The sequence below is a fragment of the Mustela lutreola genome, chromosome 11, assembly GCF_030435805.1.
Source record: "Mustela lutreola isolate mMusLut2 chromosome 11, mMusLut2.pri, whole genome shotgun sequence".
In the NCBI taxonomy this organism is placed as follows: Eukaryota; Metazoa; Chordata; class Mammalia; order Carnivora; family Mustelidae; genus Mustela; species Mustela lutreola.
In genome coordinates, this window is record NC_081300.1 from 52,907,696 (window position 1) to 52,933,148 (window position 25,453).

Sequence of the window (25,453 nt, forward strand, 5' to 3'; positions counted from 1 at the left end):
CTGAATAAGCCATCTGACACGTTTTTGGGTAAAACAAAGGCCAAGTCTGTCTGAATGACTTTCTGTAAATAAATCATGCTGGATAGTGAATTGATGAAACTTCACACAATGGGACACCAGTGGCTAGTACTTTCTATTTAATGTTATGTATAGAGATTGTTTGATACATGTTGGAGCAGGGTTGCTGTCAAAATATATAACAAGTGGTTAAAAACCATGGTGTGATCTGGCAGCTTCCTTCTCTGAGCTGGTTGGGTCACAGGCCATTTACTGGTCAGATGTGTTCAGCGATCCCGCTCCCTGCAGGTCAGTAAAAGGGCTTCTTGAGCGTGTCAAATTGTTCATGAAGCAAGTAGACATTACTCTTGACTGGATATTCATGTGCCTTTTCAGTAAATTTAAAGACTTTAAATTTAAATTCAGTGAATTTAAACACTTAATTGAGGTAAATTAGACTGGGTCCTATGATTTGATTAAAAATTCCCTTTTTTGGTATGTCATAGTTATAAATAATATTCCCCAAACCCTATGTGATAGCCATGATACTTTAGGCTGAACAACAATATCTATTTACAGTTTCATGTCATTGACATTCTGGTTCTCTTCAACCAGAGGAGTTCTCTACAGTTCTCTACAGTTCTCCTCAACCAGAGGAGTCTCAAATTAAAAGTGGAAACAAAACCCTCTTCAAAATCGATAAGCCAAATTAGTATGAGCATGAACACGCACTGATTTTAACAGATTGTTAACAAAGAGACAAACTTGCTCTCCACTACAGCTTTCTGAAAAAGTTCCTTTTAAGTTACCTATCGAATTTCATCTTTCCTGCAGAACCAGTAGTGTCTGGTCAATGTTTAACAAAGGACTCTCCAGGGCAAAAAGTATGCATATAAATGTAGGTGTGTTTTTCCTGATTTTTACTGATATAAATGATGTATGATACATAATCTAAAAAAATAATAAAATACACAATGCTCTTTACTTCAGGTTCTGTATAATCAATTGATTCATGCAGAATGCTTTTGTTGAGTTTGGTCCAACTCTTGTATTCCTATCTAGCAAGGCAATCACTATTGGACAAAATCACGCATTGCGTTTCATCCCACTCTGCTCTTTTCCCAATAAATTTAATTATCACTACATCTCTTCTGTGGCTTACTGCTGAACTATTTTTCACGCTGTCATATAAATTATTTTCATTACATTAAAACTCTTTCAACTTCATCACTAGGTAAGTACTTCCACTGTGGCCTATTTCAGGCGACCAGCCTGATGTCAGGGAATGTGGTGTTGAAAAGAGATGGGCAAGGAACAATACCATTAGGTAGTATTTTGACCATGCAAGTACAGTTGTTATAAACAACCTCAAGAGTATGGAAAGCAAACTGTAGTCAAATGATGAGAAAGGAAAGAGTTTTAAGTATTTATTACCTTTGTTTTTAATATAATTTATTTAATTATAAGTTTATATCTTTTATAACAATGGCTGTGTTTGATAATGGGTTCACAGAACACCCCAAAATAAAAGAATTTGCTCTTGCAAGTTGGTATGAACCAAATCTAGCATAACGTTGTCACCACTGATGTTCCTTTCCACTCAGGCCCACAGAAGAAAATCTTGATCTTCAGAATACTTCCTGAGCTATTCATAAAAGGGGTAATAATTTAACAGAACGAAGTACATGTAAGTAAGCTTAGCATTTGCCATTATTTTTCCAGTAATTTCAAACCTTTTAAAACTGTCATATATACTATCCATAGGTCACCCGGGAAATAACAGTCACTGACAGTCAACCACGAACATAACCTAAATGGACTTGGCAAGCCCACTTATGCCAAGAGGTATGAGTCACTGGCTTATTAAACAATGAGCCTGTCTTTTTTTTTTTTTTTTTAACTGGAGGATTCTTATACAGGAAATCAGTTCATGATAGTGATTTTTTTTAGCCATATTTATTTTTGTGTATAACCATGGTGTCAGCAACTGCCATTGAGATAAAAGGACAACAGTGTGCTCTAATCAAGGTGCTCTGATCAGGCTTTATGCTGGTAGAACAAGAAAATCAAAACAAATTTTTATGGGATTTGTGGGTGGTGGTGGACCAGAGCCCAGTAATACTTTTATTGAATAAGGAGAAAAAGGTAAGTTAAAAAAAATTAACATCTGATTTTAGAGCTCTAATTATTAACATTATCTTAAAAACATTAGTGATTTATCAACTCCATATAGACGTCTCCTGTTTTTTTTTTTTAAACCCCAAATGAAGCTGTTTCCTATAGTAGGACAGGCCTTTATAAAGATATTGCAAAATAACTGTGTTGTAGTGAAAATATAGAATTAGCTAAATCTAATTAGATAGCTACTTTTAATATTATACAGAAATTGTAGAATGAGGGGAAGACATTTTATTTTAAAATACAAATATTTTAAAAAATTTGAATATTTAAGAAATGGTTGATGTCGATGCTGAAAAGCTACATGTAGCACTGTTGACTTCCAGGACACACGATAGACGTTATCTGGTGACTGGCTGACATTGACATTGCCTGGAATTCAGGGTAAGCCATAACACATACATATATGTATATAGACACACAGTGGATCCTACTCCTCCCTAGCCCTCCCTTTAAAGTTTCATCATCTGCAAGTGTTAGAAAATAAAATGTAAAAAAAGAGAGAGAAGGAAAAGACACCTCAACTTGACATCTTAATGTAGCAAAATTCCTAATCTTGTGGGTGATTTGTGCAGACCCTGTCTATTGTTTTCCTGCAAGTCAGAGCGAATCACTACCCGGGTAAGCTTTCAGTAACACTTCCCCAATTCCAAAGTTGTTCCACCCTCTTTCTTACCTCTCTCACCTAATTCACCTAATTACTAATTTCAGTTGATTTAAAATAATTTTTGAGAAGCAAGTTAGAATAATCCATGCTGAAGTGTGAATGACAAGGGCTCGCTCAAATCTTCCAGTGACACCTCATTGTTGTTGGATTGGTAATAAAATTTTTAAACCTGTCAATGCCCTATGTCATATATTCCTACTGATTTTGTTATGTCATCTGACTTTCTCCCTTTTCCAAGATTCATTAGCCACTTTGGTCTTTTCCCTGGTGCCTAGTGCCCTGCAGTGCTAATTCCTTTCTGCCCATGGGGTGCCTCCCTCTGCAGTGAGTGCTTTCTCCTGACCTGCTAGATCTTGCTGCGCAGCCCCTTCTCTTCAGATTTTACTTCAAGTTGTCCCTCCCTCAGAGAGCCCTTCCTTGATTCTTGTATTTAGAGCAGACCCAGTAAGAACTCTGTAGACCCTCTCTCTTACTTATTTCTTCTATGCCAGTTATTCCTACTTGGGATTATGTCACTGATTTATCACTCGGTTCCTTGTTTATATCTCTCTGCCTCATTACAGTGTAAGCAGAATGAGAGCAGAGACCTGGTTTGTCTTGCTTGCTGCTTTAACTCCCGTGACTAGAACCATGCCTGGCGTAGAGCAAATACTCAAGTATTTATCTATTGAATAAGTGGTCATTCCCAAGTGTTTCCTGAGATCCTAAAAAGAGAATTTTATCAATCCCTACAAATGTAACTCAAACATGTTGTCTTAATTGTGGATACTGTTGAGCAGAATGCTCAGATTTCACTATATTGACCACTGTCTATTTCTACTTGGAGGCTGGTCTTCGTGGAGGCCAGTGAACATTGCCATGTGGCGTAAATATACATAAATTACAGTAATATTTAGGTTTCAGGATTATACTGTTAAATAGATTCCCAAGAAGTCTTTTATCAACGAATTGGAGTCAAGGTTATGCTGTAAATGGTCTTCAGGAAATATCAACTAATTGATTTTATATCCAAATACCTCAAGAATTTGCAGTTCTTTTATCTCTACTGTCATCACCTTAGGGCAAACTGCCATAGCAATGCTCACACGAACCTGTATAATATGATAGGGATCGAGAAAGAGGAACCAAGAAAGGACCATTCAGTTTTTTATGTCCTCTTTCCGATGCATTCTCATACTGTAGCTGGAGTGGTCTTTTCAAAGGCAAGTCCAATTATGTCATACCCCTCACCCTTTAAAATTCTTAAATGCCTTTTCATTCTTTTTTTTTTTTTTTAAAGATTTTATTTATTTAACGGAGATCACAAGAGGCAGAGAGGCAGGCAGAGAGAGAGGAAGGGAAGCGGCTCCCTGCTGAGCAGAGAGCCTGATTCGGGGTTCAGTCCCAGGACAGTGGGATCATGACCTGAGCCAAAGGCAGAGGCATTAACCCACTGAACCACCCAGGTGCCCCACTTTTCATTATTCTTCAGTCCAAGATTGAAAGCCCTAACAGGACTTGCATAGTCCTTCATGAGGTTACTCGTGGCAGAATAAAAATGCCCACAAATTCTTCCGTTCACCTCCCACAGAGGAATAGAAGTTGTGTCCCACTTATTCTTGAATTTGGGCAAACTCTGTGACTACTGTGACCTTTAAAATAAAGTGGAAATGAGACTGCCTGGGTGGCTCAGTTGTTATGTGTCTGTCTTCGGTTCAGGTCATGATCCCAGGGTCCTGGGATCGAGCCCTGCATCAAGCCCCACACTGGGCCCTTCATGGAGCCCTGCATCGGGCTCCTTGTTCAGAGGGAAGCCTGCCTGTCCCTTCTCACTCCCCCTGCTTGTGTTTCCTTTCTCACTGTGTTTCTCTCTGTCTGTGCCCAGGCCCATGAACCTGGCAGTCTCTTCCTGTCTCTTGGATCACTCCCTCTGAGAACCCTGAGACACCATGTTACAAGTCCTGAGCATGGAGGCCATGGTAGACATTCTGCCAAACAATGTAAGATGAGGGAAGTTGCTAGAATGCCCTGGGGAAACTGTTGGTGGAAGCTGGGAGGACAGGGAAAACAGTATCCTTGGAGACTGGAAGGAAAGTCAAGTCATCTGATGTAGTGGTGGGATGTTTGGCAACATTATGACCTATAGTAACATGGAAAAACAGAAAACATACCTAAAATAAATAACATATTTAGATATATGTAAACTCATATACCTAATGAGTTTGTAGATTTTTAGTAAGATTTCCAGGAAAAAACATGTAGAGTGCTAGTTAGTTTTTTCCAAGAGTTGCATATAATAAAGTACAGGTTAAAAAATGTGTCTTAAACAAAGAAAGGGACTTCAGTTTTCAGGCAAAATTTAGAGGAAATATAGATCTAGGACTTGTTGGTTTTTTTTTTTTTTTTTTTTTTTTTTATTAAAGATAACAGGGTTTCATATTCTTAGCCTTTCCAATGACAAAAGCTCCCAAAGTATGAAACTTACTGAGGATGAGGACAATCTCAGGGGTACAGCTGTAAGACCCATTTTTATGACTGTAGAAAGATTTAAGCATGTGCCTCAAAAACTTATGAAGAGATGAAAGGTCTTCTAAAAAGGTGGTTCCACAGCACCAGGCCAGAGAAGTGCCTGTCTGGAGGAAAACTGCATGTGTTTTGTCTAATAGAGTGATGTCTAATAGGATTCATAGGAAGCCCATGAAGATATCAAGGGAAGTGTTTAGCGGATACATCATCAGTGTGGACAAAAATGGGCAGAGGTAGTTCAGAGTGAGAATCTTTAAAGCCTCCAAGCATCTATGGGCAGGGATTAGATTGATAAAATTAATCAGTTGCAAATGACATCTTATGTGCTGTAGACTGAGTCTTGTCCCCTATTCCTGTCCCCTGCCCCAAATTCATATGTCGAATCCCTAACTAATCCTCAGTGTGATGGGGTTTGACAATGGGGCCTTTGGGAGGCTATCTTCAGGATAGGAAGAAAGTTCTTACCAGAACCTGACCATGCTGGCACCTTGATCTCAGACTTTCCAGCCTCTAGAACTGTGAGGAATAAATATCTGTTGTTCAAGCCACCCAGTCTATGGTATTTTGTTACAGCAAAATACCTGAGCTGACCTAGACGTTAAGGAAACAGGATAGATGACTCGGAAGGTGCAATTAAGAGTTTGGAGGAGGAGATAAGAACTGCAAAGATTCATCCCTGGGCAACAGGACCAGGCCCCCAGTGAAGGAACTGGCAACATATGGACTTCAGAATTGCTCTGGACCAGTAGATTACTCCATGCCCCTCCTTCTTCCACTCCTGACTGGGAGAGGTCATTACACTGATCTCATCTCTGTGTCGTCAGTATATGCTGGTGTGCGTGGAGCAGATAGCTTTTTATTTTCATTTACAAGTCTTCATATTGATAAAAGTATACTAGAGAACAGGATCAAAGGATCCTCAGCAACACCTGAACCTTATTTCAGTGGTAAGAACCCGCACCTCAAACTTGAACTTCATGCCATAATGCGATTTCTGGAGGGCTTTGGAAGGAGTCTGTTTTGCCTTACAGAAGAGTCTAAATAATTTGTGTCCAGAGGATGGGCTGTAGCTGACTAAAAATGTCCACAAATTATTTGAAATGCTTCCTATTGAGAGGTGACATCTCTGTCATTTTCTTTGATCTGGGGGCGGGGTGCTCTGTGACTGCTTCAACTAATAGAAGATGGTGAAAAGGATGCTCTGCTAGTGTCTGGGCCCAGGATTTAAGACTTCCTATCTCTTGGATACTATCCCTGGGGGCCCTGAATTGTGATGTAAGAAGTCTTAAAGCTGCAGTGCTGGAGGTGCCCCCTATAGGTGTTTTGTCAGCTGTCTCAGCTGAGCCTACACTTCAAGCCACAGAAGCCAAGGTGCCAGGTGTATGAATAATGCTAGCCTGGAGGGCCTAGACCAGCCCAACCTCCAGCTGAAGGAGGTTTGATCCATAAGATCTTGGGTATAATAAAGTAGCTGTTTTTAAGCTGTTATGCTGTGTGTTGAGGTAATATGTTATGAGCAGGAAACAGTTACAGGTGCCTCAATCCTCTGAGCTTACTCTGTATTGCGTCCTGAGCTTTGTATTCCGCAGCTACCCCACCAGCCACCCCACTTTCTCAGCTCTCTGAATAGTGACATGTGTCCCCCCTCACCCTTCTTGATCTCTCAGGTCTTAGCTTATGAGGATTTTCTCAGAGAAGTTCTCCCTGACCCCCTAGATTAGTTCCATTGTTAAAGCAGACTCTCCCACAAGAACTGTGTTTCTTTCTTTGAGAGCAGTGATCTCGGAGAGTATTTCATTTATGCCATTCATTTCATTTATATTGTCTACCTCTAGACAGTAAACTCTATGAACAGAAAGAAAGCAAGACTCTTTGATCATCACTGATTTCCCGGAGTCCAGCAGTGTGACCGGAGGCAGTGCTGAGCAAATATTTGCTAAGTAGATGAATGAAACATTTGATGCTGCTGATAAGGACTCCCTGCTTCCCTTAGCCATTAATACCTGTGCCACTTTTCTTCCCTCTCACGTACTGTGAACAAATTTGATTCAAAGACATTGTAACTGGGGAAGGTCAGTGTGACTTACTATTAAGTCACCACTACCTCGCGACTATCTGTAAAGGCATTTCAGCATAACCCAAGCAGCTGCAGTTGCTTTTGGATGCCCGGGGCAAGGAAAAGCCGAAGAGCGGAAGGTTGCTTCTGGGCATGCGCGGCACAGGCGTACAGAGAGAGAGAGAACCCACACGTGCCTGCTCGCTTCTATGTCCTTGGTGGAAACTCATTCCGAATTTAAAGAAAGCTGGGTGCTCCAGTTAGCTACATTATTCCCAAGTTTAAGTTCAGACATAATTCTTACTAGATTGTCCTGACACCAAAACCCTGGGCGAAGGAACGCCTGCGTGCGTGAGCTTGCGTGTCTAGGTAAGAGCCCTATCCCTCCATAACCAGCGCTCCCAAATTGTTTGTTTGTTTGTTTTTTTAAGATTTTATTTATTTATTTGACAGAGATCACAAGCAGGTAGAGAGGCAGGCAGAGAGAGAGGAGGAAGCGGGCTCCTTGCCAAGCAGAGAGCCTGATGCGGGACTCTTCGGGGACCCTGAGAGCATGACCTGGGCGGAAGGCAGAGGCCCAACCCACTGAGCCACCCAGACGCCCCCAGAATTGTTTTCTTAATACTGAATTTGCTTTCTCCTGTTTAAAAAAATGCATTTCCCTGCTTGTTTACTCCTGTGGGTGTGGAAAGTAGAAGATCTATTGGAAATAATCTTTCTCAAAATTTTTCAGTTTATCTCTTTTAAGTGTTTAGTCTGTCCTTTTTTGCTGACGTGAAATAAGCCCAAGTTGCTATAAATGTCCGTATAATTTCCATTTCATAATTTAAAAAGTATTTTCCTTTGCCTTGTTAGATTTTTCTTTCTTTCTTTTTTTTTTTTTTTTAATTTTTATTTATTTGACAGACAGAGATCTCAAGCAGGCAGAGAGGCAGGCAGAGAGAGAGGAGGGGAAGCAGGCTCCCCGACAAGCAGAGAGCCCGACGCGGGGCTCGATCCCAGGACCCCGGGATCAGGACCTGAGCCGAAGGCAGAGGCCTTAACCCACTGAGCCACCCAGGCGCCCCTGTTAGATTTCTTTTAATGCTGGTCTCCACATGGGTCTGTGTACTATCATTAAACAGGTTTAGTAGGGCTCCAGTCAGGGAAACAGGGGTCTCCATTTGCCCGTGATATTTTTGCTCTTTTTAAAAGAAAACATTCCCACATGGCAGGGCTACAATGTAGACAGACATGTTCCACATCCTCTTACTGAGTTCACACACTCTGGGACTCTGCCCCTTTCCACTTCTCTGATTCGTCCTCCCTCCCTAAGTGCATAATGCAGCGCTTGTCCCTTTTGAACATGTAACAGATTAAAGAGCTGGTCAGGAGGCAGATGTAGGCACACCTTTGATCTCTCATCCTTGGGGGTTAAGGGAGGGCAGACACCTGGCGGCTGCGGAGCTGGAAACAAAACACAGGCCCGGACTGGAATTACCTTAAAGGGAGCCGCAGCGCCAGCCAAAGAGGCAGCTGGATGCGCTGAATGGGCGCGGAGGGAGTAGAGCCCACGGTTGGGCAGAGGGCGAAACGGAGTCCGAACAGTGTGACTCCGGCTAGCAAGGGGATGGCTAGAGTAACCGTTTCTTACGCAGAGGACTGGGAAAACCAGACAGCTATACTGAGAAAAAAAATGAAAGTAATTCTTTTGCAAATAATATTGCCAGACGTTCAGCTGTGGACAAATGCTGAAAGGCGATTTGGATGGCAATTCGGGAATCTTTTAAAGTAAGGATATATAAACTTTTTATTTTCTTAGTAGAACTGTTTTTAGTAAGGGTTTCCACCTTTGCATCAGGATGCTGTAAACTTTCTTAGTCAAAACGAAACCTGAAAAAAACAAAAACAAAAACAAAACCTGGACCCGTTCCTAGGAGTTTTGGTGAAACTGCATTGCCCCCTGGCGTTTGCGCGCGCTAGTGCGTCATTGCAGGGAAAGCCCGGAGAATGCGGTCGGTCTGTGGCAGGATGCGGCTTCCAGGCTTATCTCGGGTCGGAGAATAGAGTTTTAACCCTCAGATGTAGACATGGTTTGACAGACGTGGAGTGAACATGTGAAAATAAGGCTCTTTTCTTGTCCACCCTCAGTGGAATCTCCAGAGGTTTTCGGTAGCCCTTTAAAGAAATTGATCACATCCAAATCTGCCGATTTTAGTACACAAATGGTCCTGTGAGCAGGCTGCTTTACACCTACCCTTTCTCCAGAAACAACGCAAATATTTGCTGTGCTATAAAGCCTTTCCTGACTTCTCCTTGGCATACTGGCCACACCTCAAATGTCATGCCTCTCTGCCTTCATGCTTCTCTCTCTGATGGAAACTTGAAAGTGAGAATTAGACCTCACTTATTTTTGTATCCACTATGACTAAGGTGGTGCCTGGCAGACAGCATGTGTCCATAAAAATGTTCTGCTTGCCTCTAACAATGCTGTTCACAAAGGGATGGAATACACTGCTAAATCAATAGCAACTGATAGTCAGTGTGGTAACAGAACCCAAGGCAGGAGAACATGGTCCCTAGATGGGACTTGGAGTGTCCGAAGCCCCTGAAACTGTGCAGGTGCCACATCCAACTATGGGGGAGAGTGGTAAGAATAACCTAAAGCTGGGAGTATCTAGTTCTAGGAATCCATACTATTCTATTCTATCTAATCTGTTCTAAAACTATTCAAACTTTAACTTCCATCTCTTCCCCAAATGAAGCTCTACTCTAGAGAAATCATGAGTGTATCAGTTATTACCACTGTACTTACAGATTTCACTGGGGCAGATATTTTTAGGAAAGTGTCAAGCTTCAGAGTGCTGTGCTTGATGATACTGTGGCATATTGGCCAAGTCCATCAACCCTGAGCCAAGTGACAATGAGCCAGAAGCACTGGGGTCTGGGGCAGATTACGTGTATTGAGGGAGGGGCCGACCCTGAAGAAGCTGACACTGTGAGTCAGGTGTCAGGCTCCCCTATGTATAATGCACACAATGTTACTCTGCTTTAGATAGTATCTCATGTCAGGAGAAATGGCCAGATCTGAAGACTCTATTGCACTAGGATGTGTCAGGAGTTTGGTATTGTTAGCAGTTTTTAGGTTATGATATTGTCACATTAATACTTTAAATAAAAGCTTCTTCAAGCCATTTGTTATACTTTAGTTCAGTTAAAATAAAACTTTTTTTTTTTTAAAGATTTTATTTATTTATTTGACAGAGAGAGATCATAAGCAGGCAGAGAGGCAGGCAGAGAGAGATGAAGGGAAGCAGGCCCCCTGCCGAGCAGAGAGCCCCATGCGGGACTTGATCCCAGGACCCCGAGATCATGACCTGAGCCAAAGGCAGTGGCTTAACCCACTGAGCCACCCAGGCACCCCAAATAAAACTTTTTGAGGAAGAAGGCTAGTGCAGTAGAACTTGGTTGTTAAGAGTTTGAATTTTGGAGTCAAATTGAATAGGTACAAATATCAGCTGAGCCACCAACCAGCTGTTTGACCTTGGAAAACTTACTATACTTTGTTGTGTGTTTGTTTTCTCAAAATGAGGATGCCATTAATAGTATGTAGTGTCTGGTATCTGGTAAAGTGTGTTTGTTGTTGAGGAGGACCATATGAGTTTCCCACTATGGTGGGGTGGGGTGTAGAGATTAAGCCGGTCTATTTGGTCAAGTCTATTCTGTGAGACATTACTAAAAAATCCCTATATATGAGGAAATGTTCTAGGTAGTGGGACTTCTCTAGTGCTCGTCTTGTCTCTGAGGCTAGCCTCAGTGCATAGTTGGAATTAAGCATATCTCTGACACTTCAGACCCCTGAGAGTCTGTTGGAACCTGAAAGCGTTCATCCTTGTCCTATTCCCATGGAGAGCTCTATCCTCAGGGCTAGCCCAGAGCCTGAATGTCCACCAGCAAGGGGGATCAAAGACAGTCTTCTTTGGCCCTAACTTCCTTTTAAAGGTGTCCAGAATACTACAAAGTGGCATATAATTATTTTAAGCTGATAGCATTTGGAAATAGGCTCCCCCCCCCTGAATTTCCTTACCTGCCTAAAAGCAGAGACCCCTAAAAGAACTCAATGGTCACAAATCCATTTCCCAGGAGTTTCTGCAACCAGGAAGGATTGATTCTTGTCACTAGAGAGGAGGAGTGTCACCATATTTAAGCAGACATTATCATGAAACTATCACATGCCTCACTAGTCTCCTAAGAGCTCATTTATCTTTCTTAAGTCATTTGTGGGGGTGCCTTTGTGGCTCAGTCAGTTAAGCATCCAACTCTTGATTTGGCTCAGGTGATCATCTCAGGGTTGTAAGATATAGCCCGCATCCACCCCATGTTGATCCTGGAGTCTGCTTAATCTCTCTCCCTCACTCTCTGCCCCTCCCCACCCTGAGTGCACATTTGGGTGTGTGGTCTCTCTAAAAAAAAAAAAGGTCATTTGTAAGAGCCTTCCTTCTCCTATTAAGATAGTATATAAGCCTCAAATTCTAACTGCCTCCTTGAGTCATATTTTTCTACAAACATGTATATGAATAAATATCTGTCTTTTCTCTTGTTTATCTACCTTTTGTAAATTTAATTTGCAGGCCCCAGTAAGGAAACACAAGAGGGTAGGGAAAAAAATTCTTCCTCCTCAACACATTCCAACATGGCTTTGACCAAATATTGGACTCTACTGTGCTATATCTCTATTCAGGTCTATAGAACTAGCTTGGTGCCTTATAACAGAATATCTTCAGTTTTAAGGAGTTGAGGGTAAATTTAAGTCTGTCATAAATCAGAAATAGAATACCCTGTATAATATTTGTTGTGTTCATATTTGTAAAGCATCTTTGAACAATAGCTCAAATATAGGTGCTAGATAAGTATTTGCTAAATAAAAATATTCGCTGTCTTGTACAACTCCAATCTTTATATATTTATTTTCTTTCTTTCTTTCTTTTTTTTTTTTTTAAAGATTTTTATTTACTTATTTGACAGAGAGAGAGAGAGAGATCACAAGTAGGCAGAAGCAGGCAGAGAGAAGGGGGAAGCAGGACCCTGAGATCATGACCTGAGCTGAAGGCAGAGGCTTTACTCACTGAGCCACCCAGGTGCCCCTATATTTATTTTATTTCACACAGCATTTTCGTAACCATATATATATATATATATATATATATATATATATATATATATGATGATGTAAGAAGTAAACACTGTTAAGAAGCTAAAAACTTTTTATTGTTGGAAAAGATCATTGGAGTGAGACTATTTTGACCAACTTCTGCCTTTTGAAGTATAACCAGAAATGGCGTTTTTAAAGGTGTGCGAGGCATATTTAGACTTACACTAAGTGGAATGGGTGGATGACTAGGAAAATAAATGGTGGTAATAATCACTAACAATGGTACAAAATTATGCATCCTGTGGGAGCCCGGAAATATATATTCCTTTTCAAGAGGAGATGAGACTTAGAAAATGGGGTGCTCTAATGTGGTTTTCAAAAGGCGTGCAATCATCAATGAGCTAAATGAAGCTGGCAGAGCACACTTAGGCCTGGGAATTCCACTGCATTCCAAACAAACCTGGCAACTGATACCTTCCTGGACAGCTGTTTCTCCCATTTATTTCCCAAATTCTTCTTGCTAGTTGTCAGCTAAATCTTTACGTGAGTGCAGTATCCACCCTGCAGAAGCAAATTCATGTCAGAGTTTTCCTTTTCATTTGGAAAATGATTCTCAAAAATGTTGATTGTCATTCTTTAAGCCTAAAGCAAAAATGCAAGGTTATTTTTTACAAATGCAATCAAGCCTATCATTGTGTTATATTTCTGAGAAATTTCTAAGTAATTTCTATTTCAGTGTCTCTAAATGTAAATAACAGTTCTGATTATCCATGCTTGTATTAGCCATATCCTGAAATTAACACTTGACACCTATCAGGTAAGTGAAATGGTTGATATTTGGTTGATAAGTCATCTAATGTTAACTTTTCCATTACTAAGCACATTGAAATCAAATTCCATCTATTAGTTTTATTTTAGCTTACTTTATTAAGAATATCTTTGTATGGTGACAGATGTTAACTAGACTTACTGTGGTGATCATTTTGCCATATATACAAATATTGAATCATTACAATGTGTACCTGAAACTAATATACTGTCTTATGTCAATTTTACTTAAAGAAGAAAAAGAGCATTTGAATAGGTTAAGCGGCTTGACCTTTGGCTGAGACCATTTAACAGCCTTCTGTTGCAAAATTTTCAAAACCCTTCCTATGGCATATAGCTTTTTGGGCTTCCTGGACACTTATTACTTCTTGTTTTGTCATAGACCACTCCCACGCCCTGCGCCTCCCTCTCCCTCTTGCCAAACTCTGCTGCTGCAACCACACTAACTTCTTTCAGTTAACTTTTCCTTCTCATTCATTCTTCTGGTCGTTGTGCTTTGCCATTCCCTTATCAGGAGTTAAAGAAAGAGTTCCTTAGGGAAGGGGCAATGTATTTTCCCTGTTTGCCTATTTCATGGCTTCCCTAGGATCCTCACACACCCTTATTTCTCTCTTTATAGCACTTGTAACCATGATAGACAATTATATGCATAAGTGTTCAAAAAATAAGTCTCAGTTCTCTGCTCCTTGAAGTTAGGGCAGAGCCTGGGTTAGTGTTCCTGCTATGTCCTCAGGGACAGTGCCCAGGCTTGGCATACAGTAGGTACTCAGTAAATGCCTTGCTAAATAAGGAAAGGGATTCTTGATTCTCTTCACTCTTAAATTGGCAGTTGATGATTTCCTGCTTCGTGGCTGTACTTGAGCAGAAACGGTAACCATTTTTTGAAAGTTGATTATTTAAATCTGAAATAAAGCCAGTTTTTTTTTTTTTTTTTTTTTTTTTTTTTTTTTTTAATAGAGGTAGAAAACAGATTTTGAACTTGGCCTCCCAGGAGCTAACTTTCTCAACAGTTATTTTCTCCCACACATACTCATGCATAACTGATGGGAATATTCTTTGTAGGAAATTCTAAGCAAATACTATCTTGATGAAGTGGTTCCACTTTCCATTTTAATTTGTTGATTTATTTATATCTATCTATTTTTTAAAAAGATTTTATTTCTGAGTAATCTCTACATCCAATGTGGGGCTCAAACTCACAACTCTGAGATCGAGAGTCGCATGATCCACCAATGGAGCCAGCCAAGCACCCCACCACTTTTCAGTAAAAAAAAAATCTGTTGTTTTTATTTTTAAAAGATTTTATTTATTTATTTGAGAGTGAGAGAGAGAGCGGGAGGGAGCACACAAGAGTGCAAGAGCACTTGGGAGGGAGAAGCAGACTTAGTGGGGAGCCCAATGTGGGGCTTCATCTCAGGCTGCTGAGATTTTGACCTGAGTGGAAGGCAGAGGCTTAACTGACTGAGCCATCCAGGTGCCTCGTTAAAATTCTGTTTTGTTTTTTTTTTTCTTAAGATTTTATTTACTTATTTGAGAGAGAGAACGTGCACATGTGTGCACAAGATGAGGAAGGGCAGAGGGAGAGGGAGAAGTAGACTGCCCATTAAGTGGGGACCCCAACATGGCCCTGGATCCCAGGACCCTGGGATCACAACCAGAGCCAAAGGGAGCTGCTTAATTTACTGAGCCACCCAGGCGTCCCTTTAAAAATCTACTTTAAAGAAATAATCATAGATGATTTAACCCTTGTCCTCATATAGTCTAATCCCAACAGAGCAACATGAATAATTCTTTAAAAACCAAGATCATGTAACCCATTCACTAAAACTTAGAAATGGTTCCCATTTCATTTAGAAGAGAAGCCAGATCCTTTCAATTGCCAACAGGTCCTGCATAATTCATGTTATTTATGAATTTCATGACATTTTTTCTAAAGAATTTTCTACAATGAGACACATTTTTGTTCAGGAAAAATAAAAGCATTATTGAAAAGAGAACCGTGACATTCAGAAAGTAGCTTTGGAAAGTTAACGTTCCATTTTTTCTCCCCATTAAAAATCAGTTATGAGGACTCCAGATTTTTTTCAGAGTTTGTTTTGTTTTTTTTAATGGGAAACATGGTCACTAATCTTTAGTTATTCAATTGCTGATTGGAGAAACACACACACTAGAAAGAATTTGACATTTCTTTTTCTTCATTTCTCTTCTTTAAAGGTTAATGAGAATTAGGGAGTGTTTAAGACTCTTAGAGACCACTTGCTAACAAGTTCTAATTCTTATTCTGTCTTCCTTTAATGTCACTGTATTCTTTGTCATTCTTGGCTCAATTTCAGCTGCTTACGGATACTGTGGCAAGCACATCACTTACATCAGGGCACATTAAATGCAGAGAAGCTGGGAAGAACTTTATCCAAGCTCACTCCTTTTCCTATAGTTCCTGTCCTCACACCTGTTCTCCTCTCCCTGCCCTCAGTGCCAGGCTGGGCAAGTCCTTCTGTCCTCTAGTCTGGACCCTTTCTTTTGTGTTCCAACTGGCCTGTCTTCAGTCTTTTCCCTCTTTAATTCTTTCTCCCTAAATGTGACTTCCTTACCTAAAAAACAGTTAACGGCTCTGTTGCTCAAAGCATCAAATTCAAGGCCCCTCTCAGTGTAGATCCGGCCTCTTCTTCCATTACTTCCTCCATGTACCCTACCTAGTCTTTGGCTTAACTCTTTCCTTCACACACCACAGACTTCTGTGCTTCCACTCCTCTGCATGTGCTGCCTTTTTGCCTGGAAACCATTTTCCATGCAAACAGTTTCTTGCCACTTTCCGGAATCAACTCACTGCCTTTCACAGTGGAGCCTTCCCAACCTTTTCAGGCACAATCGATTCCTCTCTGGCCTTCCTTTAGCATTCTGCTGTCTCTGTTCTGGCCCTCAGTCCACAGCATTTTCGTTATTTGCATTTCAGTTGCACTTAGTGACCTCTGCATTCCATTAGAGCACTGTTCCTGTATCTTATACTATTGCTCTTTAGAAGTGCTAGTGGATAGAACATCCCTGTTGATAGGATACTCATAAGTAACCATTCTGGTAAAATACTACTGTAGTAGCCGTGGTTGGTACGTGAATTATGAGAGGAGGATGACTGTCATAGTGAAGGCTGCTGCTGTCACCCCTCCCGCCTCACCATCATCTCTTCCAGCATCACCACCTCTACCATGTCCACCTCCATCCACTAGCACCGCCCCCACTATCACCGTTGCCATCATCATCTCTGCTATCACTACCCACCCCATTCCTATCTTCACCACCATCTCTACACTATCACCCCATGACCTGCACCTCTCTCACCTCCCCTAACTTCCATCACTTTCATCATTTCTGCCAACTCCACCACTGTCACCCCTCTCCCACTGGATTTATTGAGCAACTGCCATATACCACGCACTGGATTGACTTGTGTGTGTGTGTGATCTCCTTGCACTTCCACAATCTGAACAAAATGAGTGCTGTGTTCTGAATGTTTGTGTCCTCCTAAAATTTACATGTTGGAATCCTAATATGCAGTTTGGTAGTTTTGGAGATGAGGCCCTTAGGAGCCTATTAGGTAGTGAAGGTGAAGCCCTCATGAATGGGATTAGTGCCATAGGAAAGTGGCCAGAAGGAACTTGCTTGGTTCCTCTGCCAGGTGAGGTTATGTGGGATGCTGTGGATGAACTGGGATGCAGGACCTCACCAGACCTAGAACTTGACCATACAGGCACTCTGATCTGGACCTCCAGCCTCTAGAACTCTAAGAAACAAATTTCTCTTGCTCACAGGTTACTCAGTCTGTGGTATTTTGTTATAGCAGCCTGAACTGACTCAGACAATGAGAACACTGAAGTCCAGAGAGATTAGGAGCATTCTGTAATGACAGTTCCAGGCAGAAGAGTTTGGGGTTCTCTGACCTGAGTCTGAGTCCCTTCATTTCCAGGCAAAATGTCCCTGACCTTCCAAATTCCTTGGGGACTGAAGGCTATGCATTTGACTTCTTTTTGCACTTCTTTTTTAACTTCCTTTCTTTTTTACATCTTTACTTTTTAACTTCTTTCAGTGCTTTTCACTGGTTGGAATTCAATTCAATACTGGTTGGAAAAGTTGGTAGCCTACTTATCTAGCTTGCTGAGTTTGCATGTTTTTTTTTTTTTTTTTAAAGATTTTATTTATTTACTTGACAGAGAGAAATCACAAGTAGATGGAGAGGCAGGCAGAGAGAGAGAGAGAGGGAAGCAGGCTCCCTGCTGAGCAGAGAGCCCGATGCGGGCCTCGATCCCAGGACCCTGAGATCATGACCTGAGCCGAAGGCAGCGGTTTAACCCACTGAGCCACCCAGGCGCCCCTGAGTTTGCATGGTTTTAATGAAAAAGACCTATCATACCATAAATAATTGGTTTGGATATTCTCATAAAATCTCCATTTCAAAACCAGGAACCTGGTTTTAGTCCATGTTGCTCCTCACAGTGAATTCAAGGCATGAAATTTTTGGTTTATGCTAGCAAGGCAAGGGAAAGTGTAATCTCAGTTCCCACTGGAGATGCCTATGTCTACATCTGAAAATGTGATTACAAAAGAAGACTATGAGGAGAAGGTCAAAAAGAAGAAAGGAGTTGACAGGAAAAAATGTGTCCTGTACATGTCATCTAATGTTCAAGAAATTGGACAGATTTATGCAAAAGGAGTCTTGCATGCTTTTGTTTTCACTTCCATATCTTGTGAGAAAATCCATTGCAAAGAACAGCTTTATCACCTGCATATCACCAAGCTGCAAGCCATGGACAGACACAGTTTTACATTCGAAAGGTCAGTTTGCAGGGGCTGGGTCAGAATACCAGCATTTCAGTGAGAACTTGGGTGAATAAATCTTATCCTCCCCGCTACTAAGAAGATACTGCAGTTAACTGCCTATTCCCAGCTCCTTTGGACTCACTCCACCGTTTACTGGCTAATAGCGATTTCCGTGATGCCTGTGCAGAGGTGGGCTCTAAGGTTGAACAGTAGGCTCTTTGAATGAAGGGAGAGGGGGCTTCTAATTTGTCATACTTGCTGATTTCCAAAGTGTAAACTCTACCACACGGCTATTTGGAAGCCACCAACTTGACATCAACTCACTTGAAAATTTCGCAGTTGTTCTTATGAACCAATATGAGCTCCAGTATGTACCAGTATGCACCATGGAACCTATGGGGGCCCTTTTCACCATGAGTCATTCCCTCCTTCCATATCTCTGCCTCAAGGATTAACCTTGTTAATCCCATTACCCTCAAGCCCTTGCCAGTTTGAAGCCACTTCTCCTTACCCTTTCATGAGAAGAAATGCTAAGGTCAACGTACACATAAAATACATTAATTAAACAGAAAAGGTAGCACCTTTTTATGGTTTAAACCTCAAGATTCAGCAGGTAGCCAGTGAAGTCTCTTTCCTCTCCCGGTTCCCAGTCAACAGGTTTCTCTCCCTAGATGTTATCAATGTTCTCAGTTTTTTTTTGTTGTTGTTCATCATCATACTTCCCACTGTCATTTATAGATCATTTTTCTGTTACTACCACTCTATAGACTCTCTTGTTTTGAGGGTAAACTACTTATACCATTTTCTCTGTCTACATCTATTAACTTCCACAATATGCCTCATCTTACACAGTGATTTTAGCTTCTGTTTTATTGACCTTTGCATCCTGTCCTCCAAGATGTCAATACTCATGTTTATAGCCTCACAAAACTTCCCGAACTTTAGGGATCTTTATCTCTACTCTGGCTCTTCAACCATCAGACCAGCGATACGTCAGATATCAGCATTTCTCAGAGCAATTTCAGCCCTAAGTGATTGGGAGTAAAAGTACTCCTTTGGCCACAATCTTTTAATCTTACACCTTCATCACTTCTGTGCAGCAGACTCTCTCCCCAAGGGCCATCTGTGAACTCTGGCACTTCTGTGTTTTTCCCCAGTGAGCAGCTTTCTACAGGTTTCATGTGTTTTCATCCTTGGCCTGGACCCTAATTCAACAAGAGAATTTTCCATCTTCTTGCCCAACTATCACTTATACCTATTCCAACATGACTCATCATCTATATATTCCTGGGGCAGTTATGAAGATATTTCTGTGCTTAAAAACCTTCAGTGGTTCCCCAGGGTTTAAATCCAGAATTCTCAGCTAAACAGCAAGTGATTTTCATGAGCTGGGGAGGTCCATATTTCCAGTGTGTCTGTAACTGTCCACCTCATGGATCCAATCCTTCTGTAATACTCAACTCCTTACTTTTGTTTGAACATACCCTGGGCTTTCCTACCTTCAGAGCGTTTGTTTGATGACTCCTTATACTTAATCTGTTAATGGATTTATCTTCATATCTCTGCCTCTGAAAGTCCCATAGGCCCAGCTCAAATGGCACCTCCACCACACCTTCTCTCCTTTCCCCTCATCTTCTAGAAATTCTCAAAGTTCTTGTGTGAATTTACATCTTTCATAAAACAAAGCACGCTGTGTTTAATATGATTGTTATTTTTGTGTCTTATCATCCTAATAAACTGAACTTCTTGAAGACTCTTGCTTTAATCCTTGTAGTCCCTACAACATTAAATAATTGCTTTATACATTTGGATAGAATATATTTTAATTTTTTCTTCATAAGAACTAGCAAGGATCTGGAATTAAAACAGGGCAGAATCAATATTACAATGTTCTGACAGCTTACTCTACTACTCAACTTCATTCCCAAATTTATAGAGAACAGAATAGGATTTTTCCCTACTCCAGCTGTCTTAGAAATTGTTCTCGTTCTACCTAGATAGCCAACAAGAGTCCAGTAGAGGAAATGTAAGCACTTATTTCTGCTATACATCACAGTGTGTTGGATATTTGGATGACACATGCATGCGTGGCATGTGTCCTGTGTTTCTGTATGTTGGGGGGCAATGCCTAGCTTAGAGTGGATGGTCAGTGAACAAGAAGAGCTATCACCATCATTGGTGGTCTGTGCTTAAATTGTGACCCTTGTGTTCTTGATCACCAAGGCCCCCATATTTTTGTAGAGAATGTTTTTCCCTCCAGTGGATTTTTACTTTTTCACAGAAGCTCTGTTGACCCCCATTCTCCTATATTATTCCTTAATTCTGTACCAGATGTTCTTCCTAACTTAAAAAAGAGTAAGGTCTCTGTAATCATAGAAGCGACTCAACCTTATCATTCTTTTTGTTAAAGAGTTAATATCATCTTTAACTTCCAGGAAAACACAGCTCTGGACTGAGATACTTGACACATGGAGTCTCACCTGACTATGAATCACTGGGAAAGAGCATGTGATGACCATCTACAGTTTTTTTTTTTTTTTTTTTTCTGTTTTGTTTTGTTTATTTATTTATTTATTTTGGTGACTTTCCCTGTTATATCTCTGAGAGAGTTTTCTCTTCATGCAGTTTTTTGAGCTGAGGAAATAATTTACTGGACTGTTTTATATTTTCGTTTGTTTAATTCAATTGAAGACAAAACGTATTTCTGGAATGGATTTATCATTCCTCACAGCTCAGTCCCTTACTGATCACTTAAGACGCATGTGCAGTGGGCATTATAGAGTATATGGGAGACATATATAGAGTATATGGGAGTATATGATAAAGCCTATGAGCTCAATGCTGCTTTGGCTAAGAAAACCAACTTCAGGACATGAGGCACCATTATAATTTTCTGACTTCCATTAGGGATCTAATAGGGAGCTGTTTTCCAGGAGAATAGCATACACTATGAACTATTCTTCAACAGAAGAACAGAGCAGTCTCTCACAAGACATCCTGGTTGAGGTTGTGTAATATTTGTGGCTTTCCTAGCTCTAGCTGGTGGTGAAATATTCATGTTCTCTGGCAGAGGCATGCCATTACATGACAGGACAGATGGGCTGGAGATCCCCATTTGTTATCTCTCTATGATTGTGACAGCAGAACTGGGAGCAAAATAAAATCAAAACATCACAAATTGCTTAGGGTTAAATGAAGGAAACCACAAGATGACCAGCTGTAACCTCTGCCTTCAAGGCACAGCAATGTATGATTCAGAAAGGATGGCACTGATGTCATAGGCTCGAGGGCAGAAGAAAGCTTTACAGGTTGGTATAGTGATCACAGAGTTTAACTATTCTCAGAAAGTCTTGATTTTAAATATTCTACTCAGTTGTCAGATGTGTTATTTTCTTTCATCCTCAAAGATTAGTCATTGAAAATCCAGGAGAAAAAAATATTGTTTACCCATGGTCATTTTCTCCATGAAGAAATGCTACCATTCACAAACGTGGGCCTGGAAAGAATGGAGAAGGTCTTTGTTGAACCTGTGCTACTGGCTCTTGATTCCATAACCCTACTGAAAGATGAGCAGAGCAAACAAAGATGATCTAGTCCTAGTGGGATGAGACAAGACTGGAATCACAGGGGATCTGGTGGGACCTAAGAAAGTGTGGAACTAGCTGTCTTGGTGAAAGAAGAGGGATGATTTTAACTCATTTACAAGAGCAAACATTCTTAACATAAAATGGAGGCTCATCAGTGTTCAATGTAACTGCCATTTCCAGCTGCAGCGTGGGAACTAGGAACTGGCATTTCTTTATTTCTTTTTTTAATAGAGATTTTTTATTTGGTGGCACAAATAGGGGGAGCAGCAGGCAGAGGGAGAGGTAGAAGTGGGTGCCCGACGTGGGACTCGATCCCAGGACTCTGGGATCATTACCTGAGCTGCAGGCAGACACTCAGCTGAACCACCCAGGTGCCCCAGGAATTGGCATTTCTCTAGAGAAGTTTCAAGAGGTTTAAGTGGACTTGAAAACAACACTCTCTTCTCATATTCTTCAGCTGGTTTTTTAGGATCAGAGATAAAATGACGTCTTAAGGGATTAATCGAAGGGCATTTCTCAAATTAATTTGTGACCAGGAGCTTCAGTAGGAAAGAATTTCTCTTGCCAGGATCTTCATGGAGAAAACTTTATTTCTAGTTCCACAGAGTGACACATATTTACCATGTGATGCTGATAAAAAGGGGAGGTATTTTAAAATTCAAGATTTTTTTTTTAATAACCATCTTTTTCAAAGAACTCTGATCTCTAGTTATTTTACATGATAGAAGATAATGACTAAATGAAATGCTTATTTGCCTTCGCTGAGAATGGCATATAAAGTATTTACATCAATTGATACTGCTGGATAAATTGCAGATTCCTTTTCTTGGGTTCATATTTATATCCTTCCTGCCTCGAAAAGCCAATATGTTCTGATGAGAAGGCCCTGATTTCTTGGAAAAAGCTCTAGATTTAAAGCCCAAGGCTGGCTGACCAAGTTTTAGATACATAGTAAAGGAAATAACAGGAGTAGAAGAAGTTGGGCCAAATCGTCTCCATGTTTCTAATTTTTAAAAAGATGTTATTATTTTATGAGTCAGAAGGCCTGGATTTGAATCCTGATTCTTCTCTAACAAGGTGTTTGACTACCATCAAGTTATGTCATCTTTGTTGGCTCATCTGTAATGAGGCAGCTTCTCCAGAGGAACTCAAAAGTCCCTTTCAGCTGTCGAATTTGGATTCTCATTCTCTGAGGACCGGTAAAATGTTGAAACATAGGATTTCATACTGGGATTCTAGGAGAAGCTCTCTTAACATGGAACTCCTAGGTGTATTCTCTACTCAGCATTATATAATTGAAGAGTAGTGTCCAAACCCCTGACAAAAAATACATTGAACGTCTGTTTCTTATTGAGTGTTCTGATAAAATACAGAGAAGATGCTGATGTTAGCTGAAGTCGGACAAGAAAAGACCAAATATATAGAAAGCCTCAAGAGATCATTTAATTTCTCTCCATAATAAATAGCTCAAGCTAAAAATATCAACAATCTATAAACAAGAACTGCTCTGATACAACCTTATAAAAAGAAATAGCTTTATTGAAACCTAGCCTGAGGTTTTATGAAGGAAAGGTTACACTAGAAAGCCTCCAAATTTGTTAGGAGAGAAGTATTTTTTTTTTCTCCCATCTCTATTTAGGATGATAAATGATACATTTCACTTCTAGAGGCCCAAGTAAAAGCGAAGGATGAAATAAAAAGTGCTTAAGAGGCTAGAAATAAACATAGTCGCAGCTTTGCCCCTATGAAGGATGTATAGCAATAATGAGGATCAGACAAAGGGTTATCATCATAGAGAGTAAATGAGGCATGAAGCAAATAATTAAGGAGTATTAAATCCTCTCAGAGAGCACTTGTGAGACTATAAAAGGCAAACATTGTTAGCCGTATTGTTGAGAAGCGATGATAAGAAAAAGTGAATGAAATAACTCAGTGTTTGGGAAGGAGCATGGTATTGTGGTTTCTTACTAGGTGTATGTTCTTTGGCAAATTATTTGTTCTTCAAGATTCTTAGTTTTTTCCTCTGTAAAATGGAGCAAGTTCTATCTCCATCGCTAGAGGGACACAATGATTAAGTAAGGTAACAAATGTAAGGCACATAGGGATGTTTCTGAAACATAAAAGGGGTCAATAGTCGGTGCCTGTTGTTAGTTAAGGTGATGTTTGATCCAGCTGGTCAACCAAGGGTATTCTATCATTGACATGAAAGATGTTCTCCAGGACCTGTGACAGCTCGCTGAAATACCACGAGAAAGGCATTTTTATTTAAGCCATAATTTTCTTGCAAGTTGGGATCCTCCACTTTGACGAATCCTTTTCTCATTCTCATTCATACAGGAAAAGTTATCCACCCAAGATTCTATGATCTGACAGAGCAACTAATTGTGAGAAGCTTAAGAAAGGAAAGGCAAAGGTGGGGGTGGGACTGGGGGGGCAGCTGGAGGCCTTTTCTGAGAGATACTAGGCAAAAGTTGCTGAGATTCTAATGGAAGCAGGATGAGAAAATCAGAGGCAATTGCATAGAGAACCGTGATTTCTGATACACCCACTCCCTTGAACTACACCCATACATACAAGGTCATGATTAGCTGGTAACATTGCAACCAAAACAGTAAGAGAAGGCAGCGTTGTCTGCTAGCTTATCTGCTAAAGTCAAGCAGCAGTTTAGAAGCCCGAGTTGAACTCACTCATGCCCAGCACAGCTTCAGCTCTGCTTTGCCCTTGGTTGTGTATATATGCATATAGTGGACCTTTGAACAACATGGGTATGAACTGTTGAGTGCACTTTGTCCAGAGTTTTTCCAGGACAGCATTGTAAATGTGTTTTCTCTTATGATTTTCTCCCCCCCCCCTTTTTTTTAAAGATTTTATTTATTTGAGGCAGAGAGAGAGCACAAGCAGGGAGGAGGATCAGAGGCAGAGGGAGAAGCAGATTTCCTGCTGAGCAAGGAGTCAGATGCGGGACTCGATCCCAGGACCCTGAGATCATGACCTGAGCCGAAGGCAGAGGCTTAACTGACTGAGCCACCCAGGCACCTCCTCTTACGATTTTCTTAAAAACATTTTCTATTCTGTAGCTTGCTTGATTATAAGAATACAGTATATAATAAATATAGCATATATACTAATTGATTACTTATGTTATTGGTGAGGCTTCCAATCAACGGTAATCTATTAGTAGTTAAGTTTTCAGAAAGGCAAAGGTTAGAGGATTTTTTTTTTTTTTAAAGATTTTATTTATTTATTTGTCAGAGAGAGAGACAGCGAGCACAGGCAGACAGAGTGGCAGGCAGAGTCAGAGGGAGAAGTCAGAGCAAGGAGCCCGATGTGGGACTCGATCCCAGGACGCTGGGATCATAACCTGAGCCGAAGGCAGCCGCTTAACCAACTGAGCCACCCAGGAGTCCCAGGTTAGAGGATTTTTGACTGTGGGGGGCTCAGTGCCCCAGCCCCTCCCTTGCCTGTATGTCTCCTGAGAAAGATTTAAGGTCCTACCCGTGTTCTGTTTCCTCCCAGCATAGTTTTTTTGCAGACGATAGCACTAAACAAATGTTTACTAAATTAAAAAAGAATCTTTGAAGAAAATTCTTTGTACTGTTTTTGTATTATTATATTATTTACAAAGCAGGATCAGTGTTTTCTGGCAGAAATTAAGTTAATTTATCCCTGCTCATGTTAAATGGTCCAAATGC

The 25,453-nt window shown here is 40.6% G+C and overlaps 1 protein-coding gene and 1 long non-coding RNA gene across 18 annotated transcripts in view; one reads left to right on the forward strand and one right to left on the reverse strand.

The window, feature by feature from the left end:
• Positions 1-25,453, reverse strand: part of DLGAP1 (DLG associated protein 1) — an 889,418-nt gene that overhangs the window by 115,073 nt on the left and 748,892 nt on the right. The gene's annotated exons all lie outside the window — the stretch shown is intronic.
• LOC131811672 (uncharacterized) overlaps positions 7,317-25,453 on the forward strand; it is a 365,766-nt gene continuing 347,629 nt past the window's right edge. Inside the window, exon 1 of the long non-coding RNA XR_009346068.1 lies at positions 7,317-7,772. This is a non-coding gene — a long non-coding RNA (uncharacterized LOC131811672). The remainder of the gene's footprint in view (positions 7,773-25,453) is intronic.